Genomic DNA, 6,561 nt, shown 5'->3' on the forward strand with positions numbered 1-6,561 from the left:
CTATTTCCTCTCTCCTGGTTTCAATTATTTGTGGCTATCTGGAAAGCTCTGGTTTCCTCTGGAACTGATCAGTGCCTTGCTCTGGCCCCAGCCTGCCCTGGCTTGTCTTCATGTGGGGTCTGCATCACCTCCTTCACAAGCACAATTCAGTCTCCAAATGACTCAGGCAAGAACTTTTGTCTCAAACAAATCTGTTTATCAGAGAGCCATTGGATCGTAGGTTATAGAAGCCTCAACAAACAGGATATTCCATCTCAAATTGATGGCCTCTTGGCAAACACAATAATGCCTCCCAGGGAAGCATATGATTCTCAGGAACACCACAGCACGTCATCAGCCACAGTCACTGAAGGAAACAGGTTAGGAATCTGCTCACTGGCACTTCCTGGTTGAAGTACAACAATTAGTGTCTTTTTTGAATATGTGCAGCTTTGGGATTATTAATTTCAGCATGAGAAATCATTAGTATTCTTAATTTAAAGAGGAAATCTTTGGACAGGAGTCTGCGGCTATAAGTCAATACTAAAGATTTTCTCTGAATTATGATGTTTTTACCTGACTCTGAAAATGGATTTTTTTTCCCTTTTCATTTTTGAGCTTTTGAATTTGACTTAGCACATGGACTCTGTCAGGTTCCTGTGGTGAATTGATAATGAAATTAGGAGAGACAGCGTCCATTGACTTAGAAGACCTGTGCCATTAGTTAAGTCTTCCCTCTGTTTCTGCAACTGGCTTGACACCCACTTAGTCACCTGGGTTTTGGCACTTGCCTCTGACACTAACACTTGAGAGAGCAGAGCTCAGAATGGAGATGAGGAGGTAGCACAGTAAATAGGCATTATCAAAAAAAGACAGAGGTAAAATCAATACCTCCATTAACATCTAGAAGCAGACTTCTCAAAGAACATTTATATGTTTAGCTGACAGTAATGTACCAAGAAGACTACTTCCTTTATAGGTCACAAAGTATGTAACTATCCCTATGGTGTTATTTATTTTTCTTCCCATTTGGCTAAGAAGTATCATCAATAGGATTTAAAACTAAAAATAAACAAACAAAAAACTCTGCCCAGCAAAAATACTCAAATAAAGGGTACAATTTTCAACAAAGTAGATACAACAAAATTCTAGTAATATACATCAAAATTATTAATAATGTACAGTAAAATAGCTATTCTCTTGAAGTTTATCATAAGGCTTTGATATATACATACATCTTTTTATAAGGTCATTACTTTTGTGATGCATGTGACTTGAGATACCTGTATTGCAATGAACTGTATGTTTCTGGTTTTGTTTTAATGGCACTGTGTTACTGTTGTTATCCTGTCATGTTCAAATATAGGTTTAATTCCTGGTTTTCACATTCCTTAGCTCTGTGACTGTCAGAAGTCAACTTACATCATGCTCGGTTTCCCTATGTGTTACAGTAGTATTAGGAGAAATAAGTGATAGATATGTGTAAATGCCTAGCACAGTGCCTGGCACAAAATAGGGTCTCAGTAGATGCTAGTCCCCCATCTCCCCACCCCACCCCTCATTGCTTTCTCTTCCTCCCATGTTGGTTCCCGTGCCTCCTCTGCTTTGCCATCTCCTTCTCTACACCGTCAAAGGAACACCTCTGGGCAAAGGAGACCACATTCATTTATGTCAGATAACACATTGACCTGGTGGCCTTCATTCCAGTGTAAAGAGGCTGGGTACCTCCCCTGTAGCTGTCATTCTTGCTCCTCTGGTGTTCTTTGCTAGTGCCTGTGCACAGGAGCCAAAGCTTGGTGTGGCCACCTATCATCACTAAGCAGTGTAGGATTTGGGGCCTGTCTCACCTCCAGGAACAGAAGTTGGAGCAAATAAAAAGACGTAGTCTGTCAACTTGGACTTTGCAGGACACTCTGAACTTGAGTCCAATCTTCAAGAAAGAACAGGTTTAGAACAAAGAAGTATTGAGAACCTTGGAAGAAAGTGAGATCGCCTTAAAATCCATCTGAGCAAAAGATAGGCTCAGCAGTATCTGACATGCATCCTAGACCATGGAAAAGCACATTTCAAAAAGTTCAAAGAAAATATATGTTTGGTCCCAGGGCCAGAGGGTTTTCTAGAAGAGTATAAATAGGTCCAGAAGGACTAGAAAATTAAATTCTAACTATATAATAAAAATTAGCCAGATATGGAAGAAAAACTAAAGAAATCAATATGGTTGCTTGGGAACTCTCCTTGGAGCTCAGATATTAAAAGGCATGTTTGAAAGATCAAAGAACTTGTAGCCAAGAACAAAAGCAATTCAATAGCACAAACCTAAAAGAATGGTGTCATATAGAAGAAAGTGAAAAATAAGCACAATTTTGCTGAATAAAAGGTTAAAAATGACTTTTACTAATGTGTACAGAGTAAGAACAAGGAACTGTTAGCCACATTTCTAAGAGATCATGATGTAATGGTAATGAGACAAAGAGAAAATAGAATGACTTAACTCCATTTTGCTTGTGTCTTTTCCACTAGAAGAATGACCTTCAGACTGAAAATGCAGATGTGGCTGACAACTGCAGACAAAAAGTGTTCTCTATCAGGCAGGGAGCCCCGGGGTGATTTTCCATAGGCCAGTGTCAGCAGGATGAAGAAAACTGGAAGCCAGAAGCTGGGCAACTACTGTGATGGCCCATACAAGAGGAGATAAGGACACAGTCCAGAGGAACAGAGCAAAGCAGGCACAGGGGAGAGGGGCTGAGAGGGCGGAAATGACAGAATAACCCACTGCAAAGCCTCTAGAAAAGCGCTGGATGTGCTGCTTAAGGTGAACTTACAGAAGGAAAGGATTCCACACATCTTTTGTGGAAGCAGAAAGCAAACAGGATGGGGACGGGGAGAGCAACCACATGAGTCTATTCATGGAGGCAGAAAGTGGGGCTGTGTTGGAGACATAGTGAGAATCCCGGTTCATCAGAGTCACAGGTTATTTCCAGGGAAATAGCTGGCTATAAAGGGGCCTTAGAGGAAGGGATAAACACTATGTCTGAAGGGTTTACTACCTGTCAGAAAGTCTCCAATGAGCGCTCCACACCTGATGAGGATCCAGAGAGGAATTAAAAACAAAACAAAACAAAAAAACACGCACATATAGAGCCATTCATTTGCCTCCTCATTCTGGGGATACCACGTAATCTGAATATAGAGTTGAAATCTGAAGGAATCAAGAGTTTCGTGAATTTTTTTGTTTTGTTTTGTGTGGGATTGATTAGTTAACAGTGAAACTGTTGAAAACTGTGGACAGAGCCACCCCCCCTCTCCCTGTGAAAGGCAGGGAATCTGGATTAATTCTTTAATTTCAGGGTGTTAATGCCAGTAAAGAAAGCCTTGTGGTACCACCAGAGCCGATGCTGAGGCTTCCTAAGGCCGATTGGGGGGGTCATGAGAAGGAAGTGACATATGGGCTGAGAACTTCCAGACCAGTAGAGCTTAGCCTGAAGAAATACTCTGCATGTTTGGAGTGTGAAAACTGTATTCAGACCACGGTGCCTCATTTTAAAGAAAAATGTTGCCAAACTGAACTCTGCCAGATGAGGAATCAAAGATGGCTAGCTAGGAGTTAACTGACATAGCAGGAAATCTGGTTATCAATTCCATGTAGCCTTAGAGGAAGAATGTCATCCAATTCTGAGGCAATCTAGCGTCAAGGTCAAGCTCAGAAGCTCTAGACCCAAATATGAGGGTTAAAATTCCGGCCCTACTATTACATTACCTTTTCTGTTTAATAACATTAATAATAATAATTGCATAGAATTGTTGGGAGGATGAAATGAATTAATACGCATCACGTGCCTAAAACAGTGCCTGGAACATAGCAGTCACTCAATGCATGTTGGTTATTATTAATATTATTATCCAGTGAATAATAGTTATAATAAAACAGATAGGTATATATTGCTATATTAAAGAATGTTTTGCGATTCAAATCGTTGAACAAAGTAAACAGGGTTACCTTTTAAATAGCCCCTGAGGCCGCTGCGAGAGGAGCCGCCGCCATGTCTGCGCAGCTGCAATAGATGGTCCTGCGGAACTGCCCCAGTTTCCTGATCAAGAGGAGTTGAGTAGACCTACAGCACAGAGCCCAATAACCTGAAGGCCTGCAACTCCTTCCGCCACGACGGGCTGATTCACTGCAAGACTGTGGGCGTGGAGGCGGCAGCCGACTGCAGAGGTGTGGTGGTGGTCATGAAGCGCAGATCCAGCCAGCGGAAGCCTGCCACCGCCTATGTGCGGACTATCGTCAACAAGAATGCTCGCGCCACGCTCAGCAGCATCGGACACGTGATACTCAAGAACAAGTATGCCCTGACCTGCGCATGGCTGCCATCCCCAGGGCCAGCGCCCTGCACGGCCAGAAGCCTGTAATGGTGAAGAGGAAGCGGACCCGCCCCACCAAGAGCTCCTGCGGCCGCGCCGCCAAAGCAATAAAAAGTCAGCTGGCTTTCTCAAAAAAAAGTATAATAATAAAATAAAATAAAATAAAAAATAAAAAAGTTAAAATGTTTAACCAGAGATTAGAGGATCATCTGAAAGAAGCAAGGAGGAGCTGCTGCCTGCTTTCAGTAGACAGAGGAACTGGCTGAGTCTAGTTTTTCTGACTTTTGGAGTATATACGTACATATGTATAAATATATATATATATAGTGACAGGATCTCGCTCTGTTGCCCAGTTTTGAGTGCATAATCCTAGCTCGCTGTAACTTCGACCTCCTGAACTCAAGTAATCCTCCTACCTCAGCCTACTGAGGATGAGAAATGGATATTTCAGGATGGGCGCGGTGGCTCATGCTGTTAATCTCAGCACTTTGGAAGGCAGAGGCAGGCGGATCACCTGAGGTCGGGAGTTCGAAACCAGCCTAATCAACATGGAGAAACCCCATCTCTACTAAAAATACAAATTTAGCCGGACATGGTGGTGCATGCCTGTAATCTCAGCTACTTGAGAGGCTGAGGCAGGAGAATCGCTTGAACCCGGGAGGCGGAGGTTGTGGTAAGCCAAGATCGTGCCATTGCACTCCAGCCTGGGCAACAAGAGCGAAACTCCGTCTCAAAAAAAAAAGGATATTTCAAGTGCTCTTCATTTTGACTAATAGATGTATCACTGGTAGTAAAGTATTTATTAAATGTCCTGTGAAACTTTCCTTGTCAGGAGGAAGTATCTATTTTATAGATTCCCAAGGCCATAGATCTTAAATTAGATCTATTCTTAAATTAGGACATCACTGTGTATTTCAATTTGCGTTGAGTCCAATCCTGGGGAAAGCTATAGGTTCAGTCGATAAGGCAGAAATAAAGAGTACAGACTTGTTCATAGAAATTCATTCCAAAATGTGAAATAAAGGAGTTTTAATCTACTGTCGAAACTGCCACAAACATTTCTTACACATTTCTTTGTCATTAGTGAACTAATTGTACTTTAATCGAGTCAGCAGTGAGCAATAAGAATCCATGAGGAAATACAGTAATATAGTACAGATTTTTATTTCCTTCAAGAGCTCTCCTCAGAATTCATGATCTCAGTGAGAACATTGGTAATCTGTGAATTATCTGGGTTCTCAAAATGCAGAAAAGAATCAAAGGAGATTTAGAAAGGAGCACTGGCCCATTTTACTGAGAATTCAGCCAGGCTGATCTGCTCAATGGTTAAAGAGTAACAGCAACTACATTAAACACCAGAATGGTCAGTGCAATTAATGCAATTAAAGTAATTAGTCCTGGCAGCTGTAAGGTCAAATAGAGGTAGCTTTGTAACAACAATCTGCCACTGCAAAATTACTGACATTTCCAACTAAATTATATTCTCTAAATTGTTGCCTTAATGCTAAATAAATAAAGTTATGCTAATGTAGGGACTGATTACAGATTGAAATTAGCACAATTGCTTGTTATACAGTCTGCTAGGGTTAACATTTTTTAAAAACATAATTAATGGCCTTTGCTTACTGTCTCTGGTTATAGATCCTGCAGCTCATTTGCATTCTTTTGCGATATGCTGACAGTGCTAAATGTCTAAGAAGAAAGATCTCATCTGCAGGCGGAAAATGCGTTTTTCACGTCATCAAGTTAAAACTTGTTATGGTTTCAGGGCAGTGTTAATAACAAAAATGACCAGAAAAGGAATGGATAAGAATGAGGCTAGAATCCGTTTTTCTTTTCAGTCTTGTGATCCAAGCCTTTTCTGGAGTCAATGTGAAATGTAATTGCTCTTTTGACCTCTATCTTCTCTCTCCCCAGGTCTGAGGAAGAGCTACACTGGTTGATTATTGCAGGAATGAAAGGCACTCTGACCTTGTCAACCGAACGCCTTGCTGCTTTCAATGTTGCCCATTATACTGAAGGCAGGCAACTCCTGGAGAGAGGCGGAATCTACAGGAGAGCTGCTCCCCGGGCAACCTGCCAGAAAAGGCTTCATCAGCAGCAGTTCAGACATGACCAAACAGCTCAGGCAGTAAAGGAAACAGCTAGGGGGGAGAAAAACAGAGTATATCAAAATATTGTTAGCACACAGCCTGAAGAGCTCTCAGGCATCTATACTAT

At 41.6% G+C, this 6,561-nt stretch overlaps 1 pseudogene; it reads left to right on the plus strand.

Moving 5' to 3' along the window:
• The first annotated feature begins 4,019 nt into the window (after positions 1-4,019).
• On the plus strand, positions 4,020-6,284 carry LOC105463204 (large ribosomal subunit protein eL28-like; annotated as a pseudogene).
• The last annotated feature ends 277 nt before the right edge of the window (positions 6,285-6,561 follow it).

The sequence above is a fragment of the Macaca nemestrina genome, chromosome 6 (assembly GCF_043159975.1).
Source record: "Macaca nemestrina isolate mMacNem1 chromosome 6, mMacNem.hap1, whole genome shotgun sequence".
NCBI classification, from domain to species: Eukaryota; Metazoa; Chordata; class Mammalia; order Primates; family Cercopithecidae; genus Macaca; species Macaca nemestrina.